The 25774-nt window shown below is 44.8% G+C and overlaps 1 long non-coding RNA gene across 3 annotated transcripts in view; it reads left to right on the top strand.

Moving 5' to 3' along the window:
- The window catches only part of LOC146856878 (uncharacterized), a 168631-nt gene that overhangs the window by 50915 nt on the left and 91942 nt on the right, over positions 1-25774 (top strand). For all 3 annotated transcript variants that reach the window (XR_014979823.1, XR_014979821.1, XR_014979822.1), the window contains one exon: positions 9593-9643. This is a non-coding gene — a long non-coding RNA (uncharacterized LOC146856878). The remainder of the gene's footprint in view (positions 1-9592; positions 9644-25774) is intronic.

Here is a 25774-nt window from a genome sequence, read left to right as displayed (position 1 = left end):
GAGGCTGATGAATGTTCAAGGTCATCTCATTACCTCTGGGCTGGGCCTGGCAACCTCCATATCTGTTTTGACTTCTTGCGCTTGGAGTGACATTGGGTCTTGGGTATAGCCCCCTCTTTTCGATAGGGGTGGATGTAAGGGGGTCTCTCGCGTGGACACCTCAAATTAGGACGTTCTTCGAGCCATGTCCAGGCCTCTTCTGGCATTAAGAAAAAGTGGGATTTCCCCTGATAGAGAACTTTTAATTTTGCAGGGAACATGTTCATATATTGCATCTCAAGGTCTCCCAGCCTGGCCTTCACCTCGGCGAAGGTACGTCTTTGCTTCTGTATCTCCCTTGTATAATCAGGGAATACCAGGATATTGGAGTTGGTAAATCACATCTCCCCAAGTTGGCACCACTCCGTTTGTAACATATCCATAAAGCAGGAGGAAAATGTATCTTGTGGGAGGAGAGAGTGGAGTCAGGTATCCAGATATTGCACCATATCAGCACTGTCCACCCCCTCTGGAAATCTCTAAAACCCAGATTGTTGTGGCAGGCTCTGTTTTCTGAATCCTCCAACCGCCACAGTATTCCCTTGGTAGATGCCTGAGTTGTTGCAACATACTTCCAGAGGGTAGTAACTGTGTCCTCAAATCCAGATATTCGAGTTTCAGCTTCAGTGACTCTCTCCGCCATGTTGTGAAGGTCCTGACCAAGCAGGGTGACCTCTGGCCGCACCTTGCCTCCCCTCCCCTCTAGGATTTCACAAGAGGATTGTATGGCTTGGAGGAGGGCAGCGTTATCTGGTATAGACTGTGCGGCAGGCTCTACTGGGGACAGAGGAATCACCACCCTTGCAAAGGGGTCTAGACGTCCCTGGAGGCGGGGGACTTGGGTTCTTTGTCCCTGGTCATGCTTTATAGTATCTGGGAAGGTTGCCCCAATTACATGCAACTCCTATTTTCCCGGGCCTGACCCAGGGACCCCAAATGCTGTCTGCCACAGAGGTGGGATCACCACCAGCCAACAACAAGGAGCTAGACCGTTTCAGGGCCAAATTGCACGGCTGTCTCAGGGTATAGTCAGCTGATGGGGTGTCTCAGAGGGAGCTCCCGGGGGGCCCAGGGCCACACTCGCTCTAAGATTGGCAGGGTTTAGGGGTGGGGGTGACACGTGTGCAGCGGTAGCGGGGGCATCACTAGCAACTGACAGGCAGTCACATGGGTCTATAATTCGGGTTTGGCAGAAATGGAGGGAAAACTTTCCCAGCAGGTCTGAACAGTCCAGGAGTATGTCTTTGCCCCGGCGTTCCAAGCAAACTGCACTGACCTAACACCAGCCGTCTCCACCAAGACCCAGGGGGAATTTCAGATCCTAGACCTCGGGCACCCCCTTGCCTCCACAACCCAATCCGCCCCGCACTCCCCCGATGCAGGTCTCTCAGTGTTGCCTTTACGGCTCCACTTACCACCGGTCTTTGTGGGCTCTAGCTGCCCACAGTCTGCCAGTGCTCACTGCCCCAGGCCCATTCAGCCACACCAGGCCCATCTCGCCTTCCACAGGTCTTTCGTGCAGCGCCGGCTCTGAGGGGCGAGAGTGGCCCTGCCCCCAAACCAAGAAGGGGTTGGGCAAAACACGTAGTCCTCTGATTACTCCTCAAATTACGGACAGGGCCTCTACTCCCCATGGTCCCCCCTTCTCACCTTCATCAACCATGGGCGTTATCCCGTGAGGCAAAGTCTTGGGCTCCTCGGCCCGATCAGATCCCTGCCGCGGCTCAGGTCCTCCACCCAGCAACTGTATAGGAAGGCGGCAGGGCGGCCGTCTCAGCAACTCACTGCCCTGGAGCTCTAGTGGGGAGGAGTGAGAGCGAGGGTCTCCCTTCACCCAGGACCCTACCGCTCCAGTCAGAAATAAAGGTTGGGGCAGCCTCCAGCCGCAGGTCCAGCAGTGCCATCTTAGGGGGCCGGGCCACCCTTGTGGACGAGTCAACCCTGGCCCACGCCTAAGCCTTCTGAAGCAGCAAGGAGCTTACCGGAGGGGCCGCAACTTTAACCAGGGCGGCACACAGCGACCAGCAATTCCAGGATGCTCAGGTGGTTACAAGGTAGGCACGAGGAGTGTATATAGGTCAGAATATTTGTGGCCCGGCTCGGAGCTCAGGAGTAACCCATCCTGCTCCATTGCCATATTGGCCACGTGCCCTCAAAGTGGCATTTTCAAACACACAATCATAAAAACCAACCTCACTAAAAGAAGTATTTTTAAATTGTGAGTTCGGGTGTCATGTTTCCCTAGCGCCTCTCGCCAGCGGCCTGAAAGCAGGACAGTCATCCCTCGCAACGAGACTCCTCCCATTATTACCCCTGGAAGGTGAGAGTCTAGTCTTTCAACGGCGCATAGCTAACGCCACAGGGCGGCCAGTCGTCACTTCCGGCTGCACTGGCATATCACGACAGAGAACATCAGTCTCGGCGCTTCGGATTCCACTCAGAGCTTCGCCGACACACAGGAGCGTAGCGAAGGCTCTACCAGCAACCGGACAGTCGGTCCGGACCGCGCAAGGGCGCCTAGAGTTTCCTCCTGGCGACTCGTGCGAAGGCACGGAGCCGCCCTCACCTTGTTCTTTTCCGCAGCGCAGGAGCACTGCACCTTCCTTGGGCAGTTCGAGCCGCCATTACTTTGTTCCTACTCATAGCGCAGTGGCGCTTTCTCATTGCTTTGATGACTCGTGCGACGGCACGAAGTCGCCATAACCTTGTTCCTCCTCATAACGCAGTGGCGCTTTCTCATTGCTTTGACGACTCGTGCAACGGCACGAAGTCGCCGTAACCTTGTTCCTACTCATAGCGCAGTGGCGCTTTTTCATTGCTTTGACGACTCGTGCGACGGCACGAAGTCGCCGTAACCTTGTTCCTACTCATAGCGCAGTGGCGCTTTTTCATTGCTTTGACGACTCGTGCGACGGCACGAAGTCGCCATAACCTTGTTCCTACTCATAGCGCAGTGGCGCTTTTTCATTGCTTTGACGACTCGTGCGACGGCACGAAGTCGCCATAACCTTGTTCCTACTCATAGCGCAGTGGCGCTTTCTCATTGCTTTGACGACTCGTGCGGCGGCACGTAGTCGCCGTTACTGATTTCCTTCACGCAGCGCAGGAGCGCTTTATGGATATTCGTTCCTCCTTGGGTGAGCCTCACAACTGCACGGACATCGCGGATGTCGTTTCCAGCAGTTCCCCAGCGAATGAACACCGAACTACCAGGTAACCAAGTAGGGATTCCTGCTCCACAGATTTCTGTATCTCTCCCCGGTGACCATTGGATGTGTGTGTTCTCACTAACCCCCGCGCCTTAGTTACCCCTGTCTCCTCTCTTGCCTTTAGGTAGCGTGGACTGCCACACAGCCTCAAGAGCCACGAAGGGTGCCCCTTCACGCCGTCCACTCCCGCTCTCACCACCCTTCCTGGCAACCTCCCCCGGTTCCCTCCTTGACCTGGCTAGTGTATTTGGTCCTTCCAGTAACAGAAGGGCACAGGTGGGGGTTGCCCATGTCGTCCCTGTGGGATCCCTCCACAAACACGAGGTAAGAATTGTGGGGATCTGACATCGGGACCCAAAACTCCAAATTTCCATCTCTTCCCAATTGAAAGTTACCCTTGTAAGAGGTTACTAGGCAGCTCCAATGATAATGTATGGGAGAGATAGTCCTTGCAATAGTGAAAAACGAAATTATCAGTATTTCACTATCAGGACATTTAAAACACACCAGTACATGTACTACCCTTTAAATACACTGCACCCTGCACTACATTGTGCCTACCTTAAGGGTACCTTAAATGCAGTAAAAGAGAAGGAGTGGTCCTGGCAACAGGGAGCACTTGCCAGGTCAACATGGCAGTTCAAAACTGCACAAACAGACACTGCAGTGGCAGGTCTGAGACATGGATGAAGGTCTACTCATGTGGGTGACACAATCCGTGCTGCAGGCCCACTAAAAATGAAATGCAGCACACAGTCAAAACAGCAGATCAAAAAGAAAAAAGACAGGGAAAAACACATCAATGATCCCAGGTCTAACAACCCCTTTCAGTATTCTTTCTCCTTTTCTCCCTTTGGCCCACTCTTCCACTTGAAGTACCTACGACTAGCACTGATTCACAGTGTTCACTTTTGTCTTCAGATCTGTTTCAACCACTGCTGGTGACCTCACTTCATTTGTCACAGGTTAAGGACTGTTTTTACCTCAATCATCTTTGTTCCTTATTGCAGTCCAAGATTCACTAGGGTTCCAGGAGATACCAAGCCTGAGTCTTGATCTGTCTTTGGATGTAAGATTCTGGAGTGTCCTCACCTTACTCTTGCCCCTGTAGTTCTAGTGCTTGATCAGAACAGACCTGCTGTTATTTGACTTGCAGAAACTAAACTGGTGTTTCTTTACCTTCAGGATACATATTTTGGGCTGGGGTCTGACAGGGTGAATCAGATATTTTTGTCACCACTTCTTCATCAGCTTGTCTCACCATCTTTGTGTGTGATGTGTGAATCCACTGGTGTAATCCAGCACATTTCGCAACAGTGTTGGTTCTAAAGGATCACACAGTGGGGACCTTTCCAGGAGGCTCCGGACAAGTCTTGCGAGCAAACCTTTCCACTAGAATCAAATCCCCAGGGCTGAGGTCATGCAACTGTTCCTGAACCGCTTTTGGGGTCGCCAAATCAACTTGGCAAATGATCAGCCAGTCCTCTACAATACTTAAGAACAATGCCATCTGTGATGTTTACAAGTGTAGGAGGTGCACAGTTTTGTAATCTTGGATTTCAACGTACCATTAACTTGCTGCACCAATGCTGAAGCTTTTGACCTGTAACTGCAGTGACATTTATGGTTGATTCCTAGGACTTGGGAGAGAAGGTCCATGATATTGTTTCTTAAAGTGGGTGCCACAATCTGATTCTAAAGAAGCTGGCATGCTAAACCTTGGGATCAACTGCCTAAACAACAATTTGTCTGCAGCTATCGCTCCTTCTAGTCGGGTATCCATCCATCCACTGAGAGAAAGGCACACTACAACTAATATGTACCAGAGCCCATTGTAGACAGGGATTTTGGCAAAATCAAGCTGCAGGCGACTGAAGGGACCATCTAACTTTCCTGTTGTGAATCATATTCACTACTGTCCTTTTCCCGGCATTTAACTGCTGGCAGGTAATGCACCGTTGACACAAACTCTTGGCCATGGACCTAAATTGTGTGTTAAACCAATCATTTTGAAAAGCACAGATTATCTCATCCACCAATAGAGGTGTCAGATCATTGTAGCTAACAGGCAGTCAGGCAACACAGGCTTTGTATCATTTGAAACCCATGTGTCATTCTCATCTTTGGTACATCCTTATCTGACCCACCTTTCATTCTCATATTCAGGTGTTTCACGTAGGATTTCTCTTACCTCATTGAATGTATGTGCCATGGTTAATAACGTGTTTCTCACACTGTCAATGTCAGTTTTACATAATTTATCTAGACTGAATGAGCTGGATTCACACAATATGTTTCCTCATGATCGTTAATAATTGTACGATTGTGACAGTTACACAATCATGGTCAAAATCCACCTCTTCATCATACTGATCTTTCATTGGCATAAGTGTTGCAGAGTAAAAAATTACACCAATGTCACTAGTTGCTTGAAAACGGTGCTTAAAAACTACTCCGAATGGTCACACGTTCGTTATTTTCTTTATTTAGACGTGCACAACTGTCTGCATATCAGTGGAATAAAGTGTTTATTCAGGTGTTCCACTAGTCTTCTTCTTCTCTCAGGTCCTTCTGAGTTCCTCTCCGCCAGTACCCTCGACAAAAACAAAGAAGAAGATAAGTGTCTGCCCTTGTTTTGTAAGAGTAATGTCTATCTGTGCTCTAATGGAGGTGGGGTTGCACGTATATAAACCAAAAGTACCCTGCTACTTAAGCTGAAAATAAATTTGTTTTATCCCCAAACATCAGTTATAGTGTCTGATCCTTAGGCCCCCTCTTTTTTTCTTTTCTTTTCTTCTCTTTCTTTCTTTCTTTCTTTCTTTCTTTCTTTCTTTCTTTCTTTCTTTCCTTTAGCCAAACTCTGGTTTCTCTTCCTTTCCTTATTTCAGAGTGTCTCTCTCTTTTTTTTAAGGTTCCCTTCTTAGGGTCTTCTCTGTTTTCTTTTCTCACTCTGTCTTCTCTTTTCTTGTCTTTTCCCTCTTCGCTCCTACACACCCCCCTCTCTCTTTTCATTTACTGGTCTCTAATGGTGGTTTTATTTAAAGAAATGGGCACGCACCTGACGAAGCCATGCCCCTCCTGGGACGCGGCGGGTATCCTTGGCCAACTGGCAATGAGGTGGCTCCGTCTTGGCTTGGGTTTCCAACTTGCCCTCAGACGACACGGGTTCACTCTGCACTGCTCCTTCTCAAGGGATTTCTTCTCCTTGGCTTCTTCCTCCGTCTTGTCTCGGGTCCCCGTCTTCTTCCTTCTCCGACTGCTGGCGTGAGCTCCTGTCCTCCTTTAGTTCCAGGGCCGACAGGATGATGTGACTCCTCCCACTTGCCTGACTTCCGGGCCAGGCCAAGAGGAACGGGCTGGCTGTTGCATCGCTGTTATCAGGTAGGTGACAGATCCCCATCCCTGGATTTTCCTGATCGGGAAAAAGGGGAACGCGTGATAGGAAATCTGGTCCTATAAGGTCTCTTCCTGATTTATGGAGCACATCAAACTGAAAAGGTTGTAGTGAGAGAAATCACCTAAGAACCCTGGGATTCTTTCCCTTGTTTTTGCTCAGCCAAGTGAGTGGAGCTTGGTCTGTATATAACACAAAAGGTTTACCCTCAAGATAATATCGGAGTTTTTCGATTGCCCATTTAATGGCCAAGCACTCCTTTTCTATTGTGGAGTAGACAGTCTCACGGGGAATAGCTTTCTGCTGATAGATAAGACCGGTTTTTCTACTCCCTCATTATCCTTTTGTGCGAGCACAGCTCCTATGCCCACATTAGAGGCATCCGTTTGTAGTATAAAGACCTTAGTGAAATCTGGTGCAATGAGAACTGGGGCAGACGTGATTCTTTCTTTCAGGGAATGGAAAGCTTTTAGCGCTTCGTTGGTAGGTTTTTGGAAGTGGGTAATACATGTCCCTTTTTTTAGGAGATCAGTCAAAGGTGCCACTATGATGGAGTACTTATGTATGAACCTACAATAATATCCTAGTAGCCCTAAGAAGGATCGGAGCACCCTTTTGTTGTTTGGAAAGGGTATTTCAGTGATGGCCCTGATTTTCTCGGTTTGGGGTTCAATTAGCCCATTACCCAGCAAGTAACCCAGGTATTTGACTTTGTTAAAGCCTACTCGTGATTTCTTTGCATTTATGTGAAGGTTAGCCTTTTCTAAATCAGTGAGGATTGAGCAACTAAATATTATAATGTCATCTAAATAAGCAGAGGAATATTCAAGATGTTGTTTTAAGACTATGTTCATTAGCCTTTGGAAAGTGGTGGAAGCCCCATGGAGTCCAAAAGGGAGCACTGTAAACTGAAATAGACCAAACGGTGTGGAGAAAGCTGCTTTCTCCTTGTCCTTGTTCCTCAAGGAGACGTGCCAGTACCCTTTCGTAAGGTCGATTGTAGTAATATATTTAGCATCTCTTATTCCTTCAATTAATTTGTCAACCCTGGGAAGAGGATAGGCGTCTAGTTTGGAGATTTTGTTGACGGCCCAAAAATCTATGCAAAGTCTTATACTTCCATCTGGCTTGGGAATCAGTGCAATGGGAGAAGACCAGTTGCTCTGGGAGGGTTATATCACCTTCATCTTTAGCATTTGTTCTACTTCTGCCATTACTGCTTTTCTCCTGGCTGCAGGGATTCAATAGGGCCTTTGTTTTACCACACTTCCTTCAGAAGTGTGGATAGAATGTTGAGCTAGATGTGTTTTTCCTGGGATATCGGAAAAGATCGAGGCAAACGGTTGTAATACTCTGTTTAGTTCGTCCTTTTGTTTCTCAGAGTTGTGCAAGTCGTGAAACAAAGGGGGTACCCCGATCGGTGAGGATTTCCTTTGGAAATCCAACATGGGAAAACAGCTTTATGAGATGCTTCACAATGGTCTTGCTATCAGGAGTACGAAGGGGGAAGGCTTCTGGATAGCAGGTGGCATAATCAACTATGACAAGAGCATATTGGCATCCTCTATTAGTTTTTGGTAAGGGACCAATGAGGCCCTTACCGATTCTCTCAAACGGGGTGCCTATTATCGGTAAGGGTTGAAGGGGTGCCTTAGGAGGTACGTGGGGGTTTTCTTTTGGCATACCTCGCATTCTAAGCAATATTTTTTTATATGGGCAAAAATACCAGGCCAGTAGAAATGTGTAAGAATTTCTTTGGTTGTTTTCTCCGAGCCCAAATGTCCAGCTAGTAAATGGAAATGGGCATGAAACAGTATCTGGTCTTGAAATTCCTTTGGTACCAACAACTGGAGGGATCAGTGGGTCCCGCGATTCGATACAAAAGTCAATTTTTTACTTGGAAATGGGGAAACACCTGGGTATTGTTCTGTCGGGCTTTGTTCCAGATAGGTTGTAAGAGCATATCGTTCGCTTGAGTGAAATGAAAGTTACGATCAGTCATCCATGGCTCAGGAGCTATAAGGGCATCTTTGGGGATGGTATCTTGTTTCTTTTTTAGTTGGGTCAACATGGTATAAAACATTTCTATGAATTGTGGATTATCAGTTCCTAGGATGAGATCTTCGGGTAGGTTAGGGAGTACTCCTACCTCTACATCGGTGGACCTACAGGGCGTGGAAAGTTCCAATCTAGCAACAGGATACTGCTTGGTGTGGTCATGGGGTTTTAGCCACTTGTCAACAGCAGTTCTCAGTTTGAAATATAAGACCTTCGGGGTATCACCCGTATACCCCTCTCTTGCCTGAATCGTAATCTATATGCTTCCACGTCTAGACCTGCCCTGTCTAGCAGTTCTTTCTTTACTTCCTCATAGGTAGCAGTGCCTTGGGAATTGGCAGTTTGATATGCTGCCTGGGTGTCATCTGACAATAATGGAGCTAAGTAAAAAGCCCATCTTTCAAGAGGCCATGAACATGCCCTCGCGGTACGTTCGAAATTCATCAAAAAGGCATCAAGGTCGTCACCAGGTAGCAGTTTTTGCAAAGTCACCATTGGGGCGTTGGGTGGGATGGTTTTGTAAGTCGTTAGTCCTGATGTCGCTTGTACCTGCTCTTGAGCAAATTTGGCCAACTGGTCTGTCTGGGATTTTAGAGTGTCCCGAAGCAATTCCCGATCAACTTGGGCTGAAGTCATCTGGCGTTCTAAGGCCCACTCGAGTTTCCGTTGCCCTTGTACCAGATGTTCTATTAGGGCTTCCATTTTTATCAAGGGAAGGGCTTATGCCTGCATTCTCCACCAAATTTCACCAGTTGCTTGAAACCGGCGCTTAAAAACTACTCAGAATGGTCACACATTCTGTATTTTCTTTATTTAGACGTGTACAACTGTCTACATATCAATGGAATAAAGTCTTTATTCAGGTGTGCCACTCGTCTTCTTCTTCTCCCAGGCTCTTCGGTGTTCCTCTCCGCCAGTACCCTCGACAAAAACAAAGAAGCAGGTAAGTGTTTGCCCTTGTTTTGTTGGAGTAATGTCTATCTGTGTTCTTATGGAGGTGGGGTTGCACGTATATAAACCAAAAGTACCCGCTACATAAACTGAAAATAAATTTGTTTTATCCCCAAACATTAGTTATAGTATTTGATCCTTAGGCCCTCCTTTCTTTCATCCCCAAACATCAGTTAAAGTATTAGATCCTTAGGCACCCCTTTTTTCTTCCTTTCTTCTCTTTCTTTCTTTCTTTCCTTTAGCCATACTCTGTTTTCTTACCCTTTCTTTATTTCAGAGTGTCTCTCTTTTTTTTCTTTCTTTTTTTTAGGTTCCCTTCTTAGGTTCTTCTCCGTTTTGTTTTCTCACTCTGTCTTCTCTTTTCTTGTCTTTTCCCCCCTCTTCTCTCCTCTACGTCCCCCTCTCTTTTCCTTTACTGGTGTCTAATGGCGGTTTTATTTATAGAAATGGGCACTCACCCGACAAAGTCACGCCCCTCCTAGGAAGTGGCGGCTATACTTGGCCAACTGGTGGTGAAGTGGCTCCGTCTTGGCTTGGGTTTCCAACTTCACCTCGGACGACACGGGTTCACTCTGCACTGCCCCTTCTCGAGGGATTTCTTCTCCTTGGCTTCTTCCTTCGTCTTGTATCGGGTCCCCGTCTTCTTCCTTCGCCGACCGCTGGCACGAGCTCCCATCCTCCTTTAGTTCCGGGGCCGACGTGATGACGTGTCTCCTCCCAGTTGCCTGACTACCGGGCCAGGTAAAGAGGAACAGGCTGGCTGCTGCGTCGCCATTATCAGGTAGGTGACAACCTCCGAATGGAAATGTTTTCTGCTGCCAAATTTGTTGGTTCGTACATAATCAAATGGTTGTTTGTCATACGCTAAGCTTGAGTTCGAGTCAGCAAAATCTCAACTGAATGAGGAACCATCACAATAAGGGTGTAACCCATCACAATCCCCTCACTTTGCTAGGAGTTCACACAAACTGCAGCAACCTATTTTAGGCAACTGGGAAGTGCCACAACCACAGGATCCAGTGTGGCTGAAATAGGTCACAGGCAGTTTCACTTATCAGTGGGTCTGTGCCAACGCAGAAAATGTGCACCCGTCACATTCATGGCAAAAGAGGAAAAAAGCTTCTTATAGTCTGGTTGTGAGGGAGGACAGGGAGACCCAGAGGAGAATCCCTCTTACTTACCATTTGCACAGGTGCCTCCTCCAACGTCATCTGGCCAGACCTGGCAAACACAAGAAAAAAAAAGAGCAAGAGTCAGTAGACTAAAGAAAGACTCTCCTCATCCGATACAGGCGGAATGTGGAGCCGGACAGAGGAGTGACCAACAGGATGCCCGGGAGGGAAGATAAGAAGACCAACGGGCGCAGGGAGGGAAGGAAGGAAGACGAAGATAAGAGGCATGGCCAGAGAAACCTGGAAGAGAAGGAGAACGCAGAGTCAGCAAGGGAAAATGTTGAAAATGCTGAGAAGCCTCTCCTTGATGAACCTGGGGCCGAAGACGCCCACCCCAATGAGACCACGGAAGGGTAGAGTGAGGAGTGGTGGTTGCCCCTGGAGAACGTGCACAAACTGCTGATACTCAGGAGTGTTGCGGCAACCGCAGTAAATGGCCCAAAGTGGGGGTAACTCAACGAGAAGGGGCCAGGAGGGCTGTAGTGATATGGAGGTAGTGGACGGGAGGAGGGATGGGACAGTGGTGTTTCCTTTGTTTTTTTTCTCCTTTTCTCCTTTGTCAGGGTTTCCCTCATTTAAATTGTTTTGAAATAATGTCGGCAGCCCTAAAGTTACTTGAATTTCGATTAGGACCAAGACGAATATATTTACTGTGAACTCAAAGATACTAAGACCTGCAGAGAGGTATTAGAGTAAAAGGGACAGGAGAACGTACTTATAAAACTTGAGAACCACTAGAAAGAAACCTCAAGAGGTTATCAAAGGTTTATACCCTTACGGTGGCAATTTCAGAAGTACTAAGGAATAGCTAGAAAAATCATAGGACAGGGAAAATCCTGTCCTTTTTACATTATCCTAATAATTGTTTTTTTTTTCCTTTTCATTTTTTAACAGTAGTCAGAGCATGTCGTCACCTTGGATGTGGTGAAGGTCTCTATCTTAGCCAAATCTAAAACGGGACATACAACTACTTACTGCCACCTTATTTTTTCCCCTTTCTCTAAGCCTCTGGGTAACACCCTCCTGGATGAAGCAGTTTACCTAGAAGGAGAAAAGAAGAAGGAAAAGTTGAACAAGGCCATTTTTCATTAAGCCAATCCACACATAACCCACCTGACAATAAAATAAGCCAACATTAAGAAACATATTCAGCCTCTTCGCTTCTTTTTCCACCCATCCCTCCCACAGTTGGTGTCAGAAGTGGGATTGGAGGAAAGAAAGGCAGTCATGACCAAAATGGCAGAAAGACTGGAGAAAATAATAGAGAAGTTTTAAGCGTGGCCGAAGAGGATGGAGAAAAAATGCATAAAACCTTAACTGAGCAGAGTCACACGCAAGAGACTGTTATAGGGAAATTGACTGAGGCCCTTGGCCAACAAAGGAGTCAAGCAACACTCCCCTCGGTTGTTATGCAGAAATATGTCCCCAGAGAGGACCCAGATTTTTTTCCTCAGATTTTGAGAGAATGGCAAGAGCCGCAACTTGGCCCATGAACAAATGGGGTCAATACCTAGGCCCACTCCTTTCAGGTGACCTCCAGGCAGCATATCAAGCCGCGAATCCCTTGGGAACCATCCATATGAGGAAATCAAGAAAAGTGCCTTGGAACAAATGGGGATGGATCTGGAAACATATAGAATCAGGATCAGATAGATTAGAAAGGGCCCTCAAGAAAGCCCCTAAGCCCATGGGATTGTTACAAATGTCTGGGGGGATGAAGGGCATGTGAGGGGAGGAAAAACCCAAAAGACTGTATTTTGCATGGTTACATGTTGTAAACATAAGAACGTACAGCAGTCACTAATAAAGTGTGTTAAAAAAAAAAAGAAAGAAACCCCCTGAGCCCTATATTTCTGAATGAGATATATATATATGACCGACATGTGGTTAAAACCCTTGACCTTGTCCAAAGAAGAAATGATGGAGAACATTTATTTAGAACAGTACTTTTTATCATTACATCCCCCCATTCAGAAGTGGGTCTGCCAACATGCCCAGCTTAGCTTAGAGCGAGCCATAGAGATAACAAACGCTTTCAGTTGAGCTCAAGAAATACAAAGAGGTCGAGAAGATAGTTTCAGGAAACATCCTGGGGGAACCTTTCCGAAAGCTCAAAAGCTTCTTCCCACTAGAAAGTGTGAAACAGTAACTCTGATGCCTGGACCCTTGTCTACACCTCCACGTCCTACCCCTCCCATGGGTCTGCAATGTTTTCATGGCGGTATGTTTGGACACATAGCTCATGTGTTTCCTCAAAAAGAGGAGACCCAGAAGGAGGAACCCATGGAAGTGGGACTTACCAAATCTTTTTTATTGTGGCCAGTGAGGGGATACCCCTCCCTACCATTGTCAATTATCTGTGAATGGGGAGCCCAGGAATGCATTAATATACACAGGTTGTTTGCAGAGTGACATAAGACCCCAAGCTATTCCAGGAGGGGTGCAATATACATATGGAGTTGTTAACATCCAGTGTGTGCATGGAGACAGCAAACAATACCCCACCACTGAAGTTCCCCCGCATGTAGGGTTGATCCCACAGCTGCCTGACCTGATAGTTATAGGCAATGATCATCCACACATGGATAGTTTCATTCACAACACTTGTAAAGAAGGGAAGGAATGGAGAGAGACAGTACCTTTTTCACAAGTACCAGATCCTGAATAGCCTCAAGGGAGACCTCGCAAAAGTGGAAGGCAGAGAAGGGAAGAAAACAGAAACTGGGTCCGAGTGGCTTTGCCAAATTCTAACGAAGAAGGTATCTGGGAACATGATAGATGTTTTCATGCACCTCAGATGAGGGACCCAACTCTACACAAGGCCTGGAACAGAGCTAACAAAACAGAAGATCCTCAACAAGTAGGTCCCAGTTTTAGCTCCAGAAGGGGCTGTTGTATAGAATAGGGGGAAGAACTCAACCCTCACAGCTATTAATGCCCAACAGTTCAAGCAAAACGTATTGTTTCTGGCACATAGTCATCTATTAGGGGTCACTTTGGGGTAGAGAAAAGGGGACATTATATTGGCTGGGTGTTTTTCAGCAGATCCAAAAATATTGTAAAGAATGCCCTATTTGTCAAAAAAACAGCCGGTCGTTGCCAAGGCGAGTCAACTTGAGACCTTTCCCACTGATAGATGAACCCTTCTCTAGGATAGGTATGGACATAATCGGACCCCTTCTTCCCTCCCATAAGGGGTACTGCTATGTTCTAGTTCTAGTAGACTATGCCACCCAGTTCCCCAAGGCATTAGCATTGAGACAACCTAATAACACTCAAGTGGCTAAAGCCATGATTAATATTTTCTCTCGAGTAGAATTCGCTAGAGAAATCATAACTGACCAAGAGACACCCTTCGACTCGAAACTGATGAAGCAGGTCTGCTAACAGCTGAAAATCAAACAAATGAGAACCGCTGCTTACCATTCTCAAACGGATGGCTTAGTAGAATGATATAATGCCGCACTCAAGACCGCTCTGAAGAAATAATTAGATCTAGAAACATGAAAATGGGAGGATATGTTACCCTTAGTTTTTTGCCATACGTTGTAGTTACAGAATAGAGGCTACTTTCCCTTTGAATTACTATATGGCAGGCAACCCTGTTTTTTGTTAGATATGGTGAAAGAGGAATGGGAGGGGAAGAAAGATGAATCCAGACCTCTATTAGAATACGTGACCAGCCTAAAGTCACAACTAAATCAAATCCAATATATTGTAAGGAACAATTTGGAATTGGTTCAAGCCTCTCAGAAACAACAATATGATAAGAGAGCCAAGGATCAATCTCTGGAGGTAGGGGATTTAGTGTTGCTATTGATGACTACCTCTGATCATAAGTTGCTAGGTCAGTGGCAAGGCCCTTTTAAAGTAATATACAAGATAAATCCAGTGACCCATCGGTTAGTGATGGATCCAAAGCGAAGAAACACCCATATCTTTCACATCAACAAATAAAGTAAAATAGGCCAACATTAAGAAACATATTCAGCCTCCTCGCTTCTTTTTCTGCCCATTCCTCCCACACTGGTATTCACAGTGCTGGTGTGCTACAGAGTTTACCTCTGAGCTCCAAAAAGGCATTCATGTATTCATCATTTCAGATTACCGGATCACTCACATCATTGTGAGTAAGCGTCTAGGGAAAAGTTAGAAAACCACTGACAACAGAAGCCAACCATTCCCAGGAGCATCTTGACTTCTCTTTGTGTTGTAGGTGGTTTCATTCTCAGGGCTGCAGAGATGTGCTCTTGGGACACCTTCCTCACTCCCTTCTCAATGTGATGTCCCAAACATATGACTTCTTTCTCAAAGTACCAGAGTTTATCAGGAGACATCTTGTGCCCATTCACTGCAAGATGATTTAACAGTGCACTTACGTCTAATCAGCAGCTTTTTTTTAGTTTAGCATCTTTATCAAAGTTCTAAATTCCTACTCCTTTTTGTGCAATTCATTTTGTACAAAATGTGCTTTCCCAGTAAACTTGTGTCACATGTTATGAACAGATGAGTTTCTTCAATACAACCAATCTTTTTAAGGGCTTGTGCTGAAACTTGATTTGTTATTTGTCTGTTCAAGATACATTTCTTTTCCAGAGAGAGGTAGGTTTGGAACCTCTATCGAAGGAACCATTGAGTGAGTAGCACCTGCATCGATCACAAATTATACTGGGTGGCCATTCACTTCACCTTCTACATATGGGCTACTCTGGTCTACTTCTAGAACTGTACCAAGCATGCAACCCTCCTCTCCCGTTAGGTACCTTCCTTTTGATTGATTAGGACTTTTTAGAGACTGCTAAAAACTTGGAGAAACTATCATAGGTTATTAAAGGATATTGCTAAAATTAGGGATTATGTTGAAATTTAAACCATTTATTTTTCATTTTTGCTGCATCATTTGGGTTTGTAGCATTTTCACTTTATGTTGTGTTTAATTCTGCATGATTTGCACAGGGTTTAGTTGGGCTGGGGTTGCTGACTACATTGCCCCAACATGAGACATTGGATTCATGTTCTTAAATTTGAAATTCGTCTGAGCATCATTTTGATCTCTGTTAGGATTCAGTCTACACTCTTGTTTCCAATGTCAGATCTTCCTACAAATGTGGAATGGTGTGCTCTTCTTTAGTGTGCTCTCACATTCACATTGGAATTACCAACAAAACCTCTACCTCCCTGAGGAACATGCCCAGTTTACACATTTTGAACACCACTCTGAAAACGGACTTGTTGCATACCAATATTCGAGCCAGAATGATAATAAGAATCAAAGCTTAAATGGGACACAAAAGAACATCTTTGGTCACTCTTTTGACCAATGTTTGTCTGTGCCACCACGTACCTTTCCCTAATATTTGTTTGGACTCCTGAGTATCACCACAGTACTTTGCAATCTTTAGGATCTCGTCCACATATTTTGTCTGCCAACATATCACATTCTGCTGTATAGGAGAACTTAGGTATGGACGCAACCCACACACAAAAGCTGAAGAAAAACCACTAAGGCCTTCATAGGATGGATCCTCTACTCCACTGTTTTGTCTATAAATGTGCATTAACCTCTCATAATAAGCATGCACTGATTGCTTCGGCTCTTAGGTTGCCCTCATAATTTTGTACCAAATCACCTCTTTCTAGGGAGCTTTCAGTTGTAAAAGCTCAAGCACATCCCTGTACTTTTACCATAACATCGGGAGATGGGCCATTTTCAGCTGTTTCATCATATTCTTATGTAGGCAAAATCACAACCCCTTTGCATTCCATCCATAAATCCATGGGAACAACCTCGAGCAACGTATTCAAATCTTCCCAAAGTGCCTTTGACACATTTCTTCTTCCTCATACCATTTCTTTCAACTGGGGGACGTTTTTTGGAATTGAAAGAAGATCAGATTGACCCCATGGCACATACATCTACAGTCCTCCATGCACTACTCTCAAAGGGTAATTCAGTAGTCTGTGTAGTCTGAGGCCCACTTGCACCTATTTTTTTCTAAGCCTCACCTGTTGCTTTTTATTTTTCATCTTCAGCCCTTCTTTCTTTCCCTATTTATCATGTGTGCAACTCACCAATTGTTTAATAGCCACCCTCAAGCTTGACAGCCTTATTTCTTTCACTTCTTCATAACCCATTATCATTCTGAAATTCGTTTGCAAATCTTACTTTTGATTTCAGTCGATCCCATACTCTTCTTACAAATGTTCCAATTTCTCTTGTGCTTTGCACACCTGCCTAGCAGCTTCTTTGCTTAAGTATCTCAACTGAGATTCATCATATGTATTCAATTTCTCTATGTAAATCATGCCATCAGAATCTCTTTGAATTCTGTCCTTAACTTCAGTATGGTAATTTCTTTGGGCACGGGCTCTCTTGTGAAAAGGTTTTGATTTTATGAATGCAGCCCAGGTAACAATGGGTGTGGCAATTACATCAGGACATACACCTGATAGAACAGAACTCATGTCTGCTTCTGTTGCCCTTTGTACAGTAGATACACTTGTACCATCAATTACAACAGCTTCTGGGCCTTCTGTGCCTACCTTCTGTGGTGCTGACCCTACAGGAGGGGGCACAAAATGATACGGAGGTAGTCTTGAGTTTAACACATCATCTAAAAACTCTTCTTTAACATCATCTGACACTGTGCCTTTTTCTTTCTACTGTTCTTTAACTTAACTCTCCTCCCAGTCTGCTTTTTTATTCCCATTCCCTCTCACGATGGCAGGATAAATGTCTATATCTTCAATCAAAATGCATGCGCTCTAGCTGGAAATTCATGCGCTCTAGCTGGGAGAAAGATACCAGCTTTCCCTACCTTGATTTATTACTGAATTACTGGTTAAGAATGGAAGTACTTAGGATAAGAATTGGTATTAATCCAGCCATAATAAATAGCGCAATAAAATTTGTTTTAATGCAACCTGATGGCAAGTGCATGTGTAAGATAGGATTGAAATGCAACATTTTACACATTTTATTGGATTGTCGAAGATTTTTAAATTTACGCAAATTATTCCTCCGCCCGATATTTTTAAAATATGGAGTAAGGGCGCGCCTACAAGCATGGGAACTCCTTGCCGATATGGAAAACTTAGATATTGCAATAGCCATTGGGAAGTATATACAGGGCATATATAAGTTCCCACCTCATTAGAGGCGTAAGAGTAGCCTGTGTTTTATAAATTATAAATGAAATTATCCGTTGTAAAATTGTTTTAAAATCGTTACGAATGATCTTTTAAGGATTTTATGATTCTTAATGTTTAATGTGGAAATTCCTTTTATATGTTAATGTAAAAGTTGTGGTTTAAAGACCTAACGGTCTAAATAAACATTATTTTTGATTTGATTTATATCTTCATCTTCAATCATACCTTCACGCCTTGCTTGCTGTTTCAAATTCCATCTGGCTCTAGCCAATTACTAACAGAATCTCTAATCTGAGTTTTCATTGTCTTGCATTCTTTCTCATGAGCACCATTTTCCCAAGCTCCCATGCAGTCAATGCTTCAATGGGCAGACCTGGTTTGGGGTTTATTTTCACACATTGCTTGCTCAAAAGTTCAAACTTTTTCACTTTAAAGGTAGCATTCAGGAAAAAGTTAATGTTTTTGTCATCAGAAGTAATCTTATTCCAATGTTTAATCCACAGGCAAGTATGTAAATTCCTATTGGGTCTAATACAGGGTCAAGGACGAGGTTGCAGTCTCCCCCTATCAGAATGTAGCTGTCTGTGGAAAACACAACTATGGAGAGGGCTTTGGGTTTTCATTACTCTTGGTGTTAATTTGACGCGTATGAAGTTTAAAAGAGAGGGTGTTGTTATGCAGGGAACACTGTACTGATGAAAGCCTTTCTGGTATCTTCGCCTCAGTGAGTGAGTGGCCTTTAAATTTATTAAATAACAAGGTACCACTCCTGCCTTTTTTCTGAGTCCTGAGAAAATATATTGTCTAGTAAACCATTGGGATAACATCTTGTCCCAGTCATTCTCAAGGAGGTGAGTCTCCAGGAGGAGACAGATATCGCAGTATGAATCCCACAGCATGGACAGTACCACAAAGGGCTTGGAGGTGGTGTTAAGGCTTATTATATTTAGGCTTAGCACTCTAATCCTATGGCTGTGACTGGTAGTGTGTGATGTGGCAGGCTAGCCATTGACAGGGATGCACCGGTATCATGAGTGAGCCTTCAAGGATACCTATTTCTGCATGCAGATTTTTGGTGATTTCTTCGGTGGGGGTATAACTAACTGGGGATGAATCAACAAATTCAACGACTTCAACTGCAGGAGCTAAACCTATAAATTGTATGGGGCCTATGGTGGCAGGCATGTTGGTGGTGTGTTCTCAAAATAGAGTGTGGTTTCTCCGAGTCAACCCTGCTCGGATATGTAATGTGTTAGGTAGAGGATTATGAAGTGTGCTTTTCTGGTTGAGCCAGAAGTATGTCTCTCATAGGAGATTCTGGGTGAAGGGGTCACCTATCCAGTGAAGTTGCATGTTCGTGCACCAGCAGGCTCACAGCTCATGTGCAGTATCGTAACTTTGGAGCCAGTGGACCTCAATTGTCCTTTCACATTGCCATTATCAGTTGAGGGCCTGTGAATAGTTTTCCTGTGAGGTTTCTCTGGGGTATTTGGTGGTTGTCAGCAAGTCCTCTGATGCTCAATATAGTGCAGGCCTATTTTATGGTGCGAATTATGTGTGTAAAGAAATGGGGTGTATTATTTGGTGTTGTTGTGCAACCTCACTGTGTAATACACTTACCAACCACTTTAGGACCAGTAGGATTTGTTTGTTAAACCCTTTAGCTCACCCATTGGCAGCTGTGTCTCTGAGCAGCACAAAGGAACACGTGTTAAGCATTTAAACAGCACCAAAACAATTGAAGAAGAAATAACAGAGACACTAAAGGGGTCCGAAACCTATTTATTAAAATAGGTTCTACTTATATGCATTTATAGACATCACAATGAAAAAGATCCACCAGAGGCTACGGAGATATAGATTTTACAATTTACACTAAATATGCAATTTTTACCCAACTGCAAACAAGCATTGGCAAATGTAACAAATTTGACACTTACAAACCTTTAAGTTAAAACTATGTGTAGTTGTATTGTGGTTGGTGATATTTACTTTGGGCAACAACTCCATCAGGGAGCCAGTCATGGGGACCAGTAAAGTCCTCAGAAACAGTCAGTCAGTCAAAGTATGCTTTATTCGAATATTATTCATAAAAGCAAAACATTTACAATAAACAATTCATACAGAATAAAAAGAGATTAAATTGGAATCGATATATACAAAGCATACATATGTCATGTACAACACCATAACATATAATTCATCGAGAATAAGGAGTTAAAAAAGGTTTTTTTTTTTTTTTTTTTTTTAAAAGATAAAACATTAGAGAGAATAATCAGAAGACTAGCAGTCTCTCCTAAATCACGAGAGTAGTCAAATGACTAGCAATCTCTGCCTGATTGTCCACGCCCAGCCTAAATATTTAGCAGTGGCCACTGAGATCCATGGCAAAGTGTTAGTACGTATTATACGCAAGGCCACACTGCCACTAGTTGTTCCTAAATTTTTGCACATCGGAGACAACCAGTAACGCCTTGGTGCCGCGTAAAACCTGCAGACAAATAAAAAATGACCAATAGTCTCCCTGTCTGCACCACAGGCAGGACATCCATCACATAAACCCCCTGCCCACTTAGATGTCAAAGATTTGAGGGGAAGAGCGCCTACTCTCAGTTGGAAAAGGAGCTTTCTTTCCAGGGGCCTCGTTATAATGTCCCAATATGGTTCCAGACAGGGATACATCTTAACCTCAAGAAAGTCTGCAGTCATGGAACCAGCACACGAACTGCTCCAGTTCCGTCTTGCAACCGACTCCCAGTATATATTCTTTATGGCAATTTTAGATGGAAAAGATGCTCCCGCCGGATCATCCCAAAGTGTGCGCAGGCCAAGATTACACAGAGATGTCCTAAGTGCCTTTAGCCAATCTATTTTATGAAAAGCATCTGACCTTATGATATCTAGAAAACCCTCTACATAGTGAGAAAGGGCAGGAGTTGTCCATATCCTGCGCCAATACAGAATAGGGCGCAGTTGTGCCAAATCCGAGATTGCTTTTCGGCCCAGATCATAATTAAGAGGCAACAATGGGGTACTTTTAGGTAAACCTGTTATTGCCCTTAAAAATTTATTTTCTGAAATTTGGAGGGCAGCAACCTTCTCAAAGCCCCAGAGCTCTGCACCATATAATGCGGAGCCTATAGCTTTAGCTTCGTACACCTGTAAAACTGGTTTTATAGGTTTGGTCAATGATTTTCTATGTTCTGAGGAAATGGCACCTGCCAATTGTCTGTGCCTAAGTGTAGCTAAATCAGTGTGATGTCGCCAATTTTGCTCGGTGGAAATATGCATTCCCAGATATGTAAAGGTGTTTACTACTTCCAACGGGCGATCATTCAAAATAATTTTTGTTTTGAAGCTACAATGAGGATTGAATGTCATTAACTTTGTTTTGGTAGTGTTAATTTCTAATCCATATTCCCTACAAAATTCATCAAAAATGGATAAGGCACGCTGGAGTCCACTTGGAGTCTTAGATAGGATGAGCGTGTCATCAGCGAACATTAAAATGGGAATTTTGGTCCCAGCTAAAAAAGGGGCATCCACTTGGGCAGAAGTCATTCGGGCTACAACATCATTAATGTATAGGGTGAATAGAACAGGAGCCATCGAGCAACCCTGCCGCACTCCCCTTTCGACAGGAAAGTCCGAGGTTACCGAGCCGTGTCCTCCCCACTGGATTCTGGCATAGTTAGATTCGTGCAATCTCATAATCAAATACAATAAATCGCTTGGAAGTCCCTGTTTATTTAATACCAGCCATAGCTTAGAACGGGGAACGAGGTCAAATGCGGCCCGTAGATCGACAAAGGCAGCGTACAAGCTGCCTTTGCCCAGCGTCACTGTCTTCCATTGAATTAAAGTAAAGCGGAATGCCTGGTCCACCGTACTTGTGGACCGTCGGAAGCCAGCCTGGAATTGTGAGAGAGCATTGGTCTCGTCCGCCCATTCCAGGAGCCTGTTGACAATCACACGTCCCACGACCTTCTGGATGGTATCAATAAGGCTTATTGGCCTATAATTGCCTGGCAGGGATCGATCGCCTTTCTTGAAAATTGGGATAATGACTGCACCCTGCCAAGTTTTTGGGACCGTAGCACCGAGGGCAATAGCGTTGATAAGAAGGAGAATGTACTGGCACCAACGATCCTTATCATTTACAAATAAGTCTGCTGGGACACCGTCGAGACCAGGCGCACGGCCACGGGCAACCGTGTTCAATGCCGTCGCGATTTCATCTATATCGAAGAGATTCACTTTGGGAAGGTCAAACCTAAGGTCCTCAGCCGTGCTATCACTATTATTATTTGGGGCGGCATACTGATTTTTGAAAAATTTTATCCATTCCTCTTCAGGCACATTGTTATTTGGGGGCTCTGGAAGACCTGTTTTACCCCATCTAACAATATGCCAGAATAACCGGGAGTCCCTACTATCACTGGCTGCCTTTAGCTCCGTCCAGTGATGTTCATCCCAATCTTTTTTGGCCTTTGATATACTTGTTTTATAATTCTTTCTAGCGGCCTGGATTAGAATAGATTGCCCCCCCTTGATAGCTTCGCCCAGGGTTAATCGTGATTTTCTACATTGATCGTTATACCATTTGGCTGGCTTATTAGCTTTGTTTTTTACAGGTTTGACAAAGTACTCCTTAATTTTGCAAAAGAGAGAGTTGTGTAAGCCTTCTACCTCTCCTAAGCCAATCCCAAGTGAATTAAAAAGTTTTATATCCGATATTGCAGTGTCCACCCGAGAGTTAATTTCTGCAATGGCCTGTTGGTTAATAGCTACCTTTTCCCACCTTAATCTCCGCATATCGTTTGTGGGGACGGCCCGAGGGGGGGCAGTCACAAAAAGACCAGACAATAAGGTGGTGTAAAGCCACCATTTATGAGTGACACACAAAGGATTGTGATCGCTCTCTATCCTCTTCACAACCTCCATATCACAAATTGAGGGCCATAGTTTTAGACTGCAGATCACATAATCAATCCTAGAGTTGTGCCTGCCATTATCAAATGTACTTGACCCATCTCTATCACCAATAGTCCTGCCGTTTAGAGCTCTAAGGCCCTTTTCATAGCATAAGGTATTTAGGGCTATGATATCTACCGTCCATCGCGGAACTGGTGGAAGTTCTAATTTGGGAACAGCCCATTGTCGATCCTCTTCGTCGTCAGATAAGTCATCGTTATTCAATAGGGGTTCAAATGTTCTATTGAGGTCACCTGCAATAATGATATTATTATTTGTAGAGTTAATATCTATTAAACTGCTTAAAGCACCTAAGGTGTCAGACCTTCTCCCCTTATTACTCCGGACATAAACATTGTAAATGTCCAATATACCTAGTTTGTCTGTTGCCAGTCTGATCAGTTGGATATCTTGGTTCTTAGTGTCAATGACTTTAATAACCAGCTTAAGACACTGGCGAACCCATATTGTTAGTCCTCCCATGGGTCTGCCCCTAAGACCCTTGGAAGCCGGCACAGAGTAGTTCAAAAATCCCTGAACAAAGCAAGGTTCACATGACCATGTCTCCTGAAAAATGCAAAGGTCGTGTTTGTTAACAAAACCAGTCCAATCTTCTGAATCCAATTTGGAGTTCAGGCCAGCAATATTCCAAGACAATAAACTCCCCCTGTTCCCCTGTACATTATTGGGGCAAATATCAGATGGTAAGGGATCATACGTTTGTTTAGGACAAATATCAGTAATTACCTCCTTATCATGATCTGGTGGCAAATTGCTAAAAGAGAAAGGATCAGACAATGGCTCAACAGGCTCAGCAACTCTTGCTGACATGACATGATTATTATTAAGTCAATCTACCTCTTCGAGGTCAGCTAGGACCTCAAAACGATTTCTCATTGGGATCGATACATTGGGTTGAGCCCTTATTGAGGCCCCAAAGTTAAAAGTGGAAGCTAACCTAGGTCTCGGAAAAAAATAAGTTAGTTCCCAGATGCTAATGGCGGACCTCCCAGAGTCAGTATACCCGTTTAGAATATAATTAACAGCCCTAGAATCCCTAAAATTGACCAAAATGATGTCTCCGCTGATGTTTTTCGGTGTGTTGCCTAACCATGGTAAACGCCTGACATGTAAGATTTCTCCATTGATATAGTGTGGAAGGGGACAATTTTGACCTAACCAGTAAATAACCTTATTTTTTAGTTGAGAATATCCCTCTGTAGCCTCGCCTTTCAAGGTAGGGACACCAGCAAGCACCACTGCAAGAGGGACAGCTTCGGGTGGAATGTTGACAGAAAGAGATTTGTGCATGTTTGTCACTAAAGCCGGGCAACGACTCTTTCTGTCACAGTTAACAACCCCAGTTGAGGGAATAGTCCCTCCCTGACTTGAACTATTCTTTTTTAGCTGGGTTGACATAGAAGTAGTGGTTTTCGCTGCACAATTATTTGTCACATTCATCACACTACTCTCACCCTGTCGAACTGTCTGTAGGGGTAAAATAGGAGTTGATACCTGGGGAACAGACACATTGGAATACTGCCCTGGTAGCTTCGTAGGACTCGAAGATAAAACCCCTTTATTACCCAGTAAAGATTCGACTTTCGCCAGCCTAATTTCAATAGTTTGTAGGCTGTCGACAATGGGTTGCAAATGAGTTTTAAGCAGTTTCTCTATATTGCCCATTAGTTCCGCTAGTGTAATATCATTTATAGAGCAAGATGACGAAGTACCAGGAGAGGGCATGTCATTAGAGTTGTGAACAGGGCCAATTCCAATGTGAGCCCGATTGGGTTTGTTACCGGCTATATGATTCCCTTTATTCTTCTGAACTACTACATCCAGCTTTCTTCTTTTCTTAGGTAGCGGACCTGCTAGATTAGGTACCCCTAGAGAAACTGGAGTTTGAGGCGAGGATGCCACTAAATGTAGGTTGTTCAATGCAACTGGGTGGCAGGTTACCTCAATGGAACGAGATATAATAGTAGGAGACAAATCATTACATGATTCAGGCATGGTTGGGTTACCAGAGGGTGATGACATAATTACAGTGTCCAGACTTGGTATACAGTCGTGGCAAGAAAGGGCACTGTTGTCAGATAGAGTCACTTCATGGGACACATTGGCAGTATGAGACAAGCTTTTTATATGCTCTATGGAGCTACGTCGTCTCGCCCTTATCTCGGCTAAATTCGCTTCTTTGTCAGCTCCAGGGTTAACTTTCCACACATAGCCATCAAGAGTACCCTTATTGGATTTACTAGCCATAGTTATTCAATCACAGTCCCCCTAAAGTACGTTTCTAATAGTAGCTAAGCAAAACACACAAAACCTACTTGAACCGATGCAGCATCGAATAGTGTCTATCTCACAATCTGTGCAATGCCGCATAGAGTCCGGAGGCAAGAAAGTAGGCCCAGTCCAGTCTCTTCAGGCCTCTGAGGGCCTAAGAGGGCCCGCCCTTTGCCCGGGCTTAGCCCGCGCGCGGTCCCGCGACGCGGGGGCTGGTGCTCAGTTTTATGCGCCTCCTGGCGCCAAAATCGTCTCCGGCGGCTCTCCTGCCGCAAGAGGTGCTGGGTAGTGTAGTTTCCGGTCTCCACTCCGCGGCCGCGAGCGATGAGGACACGGCGGCGGGAGACCGGAGCTTAGCGGGATGCAGTGCCAGCAGGGAGTGCAGTGGTGAAGGCAAGGTACTGATGGCCTGAAACGAGCAAAGGAACCCGCTCTGCCGGGGCTGGTGCTCAGTTTTATGCGCCTCCTGGCGCCAAAATCGTCTCCGGCGGCTCTCCTGCCGCAAGAGGTGCTGGGTAGTGTAGTTTCCGGTC

This window comes from Triturus cristatus, chromosome 3_2 (assembly GCF_964204655.1).
Source record: "Triturus cristatus chromosome 3_2, aTriCri1.1, whole genome shotgun sequence".
NCBI classification, from domain to species: domain Eukaryota; kingdom Metazoa; phylum Chordata; class Amphibia; order Caudata; family Salamandridae; genus Triturus; species Triturus cristatus.
This window is presented reverse-complemented; position numbering and strand designations above follow the sequence as displayed.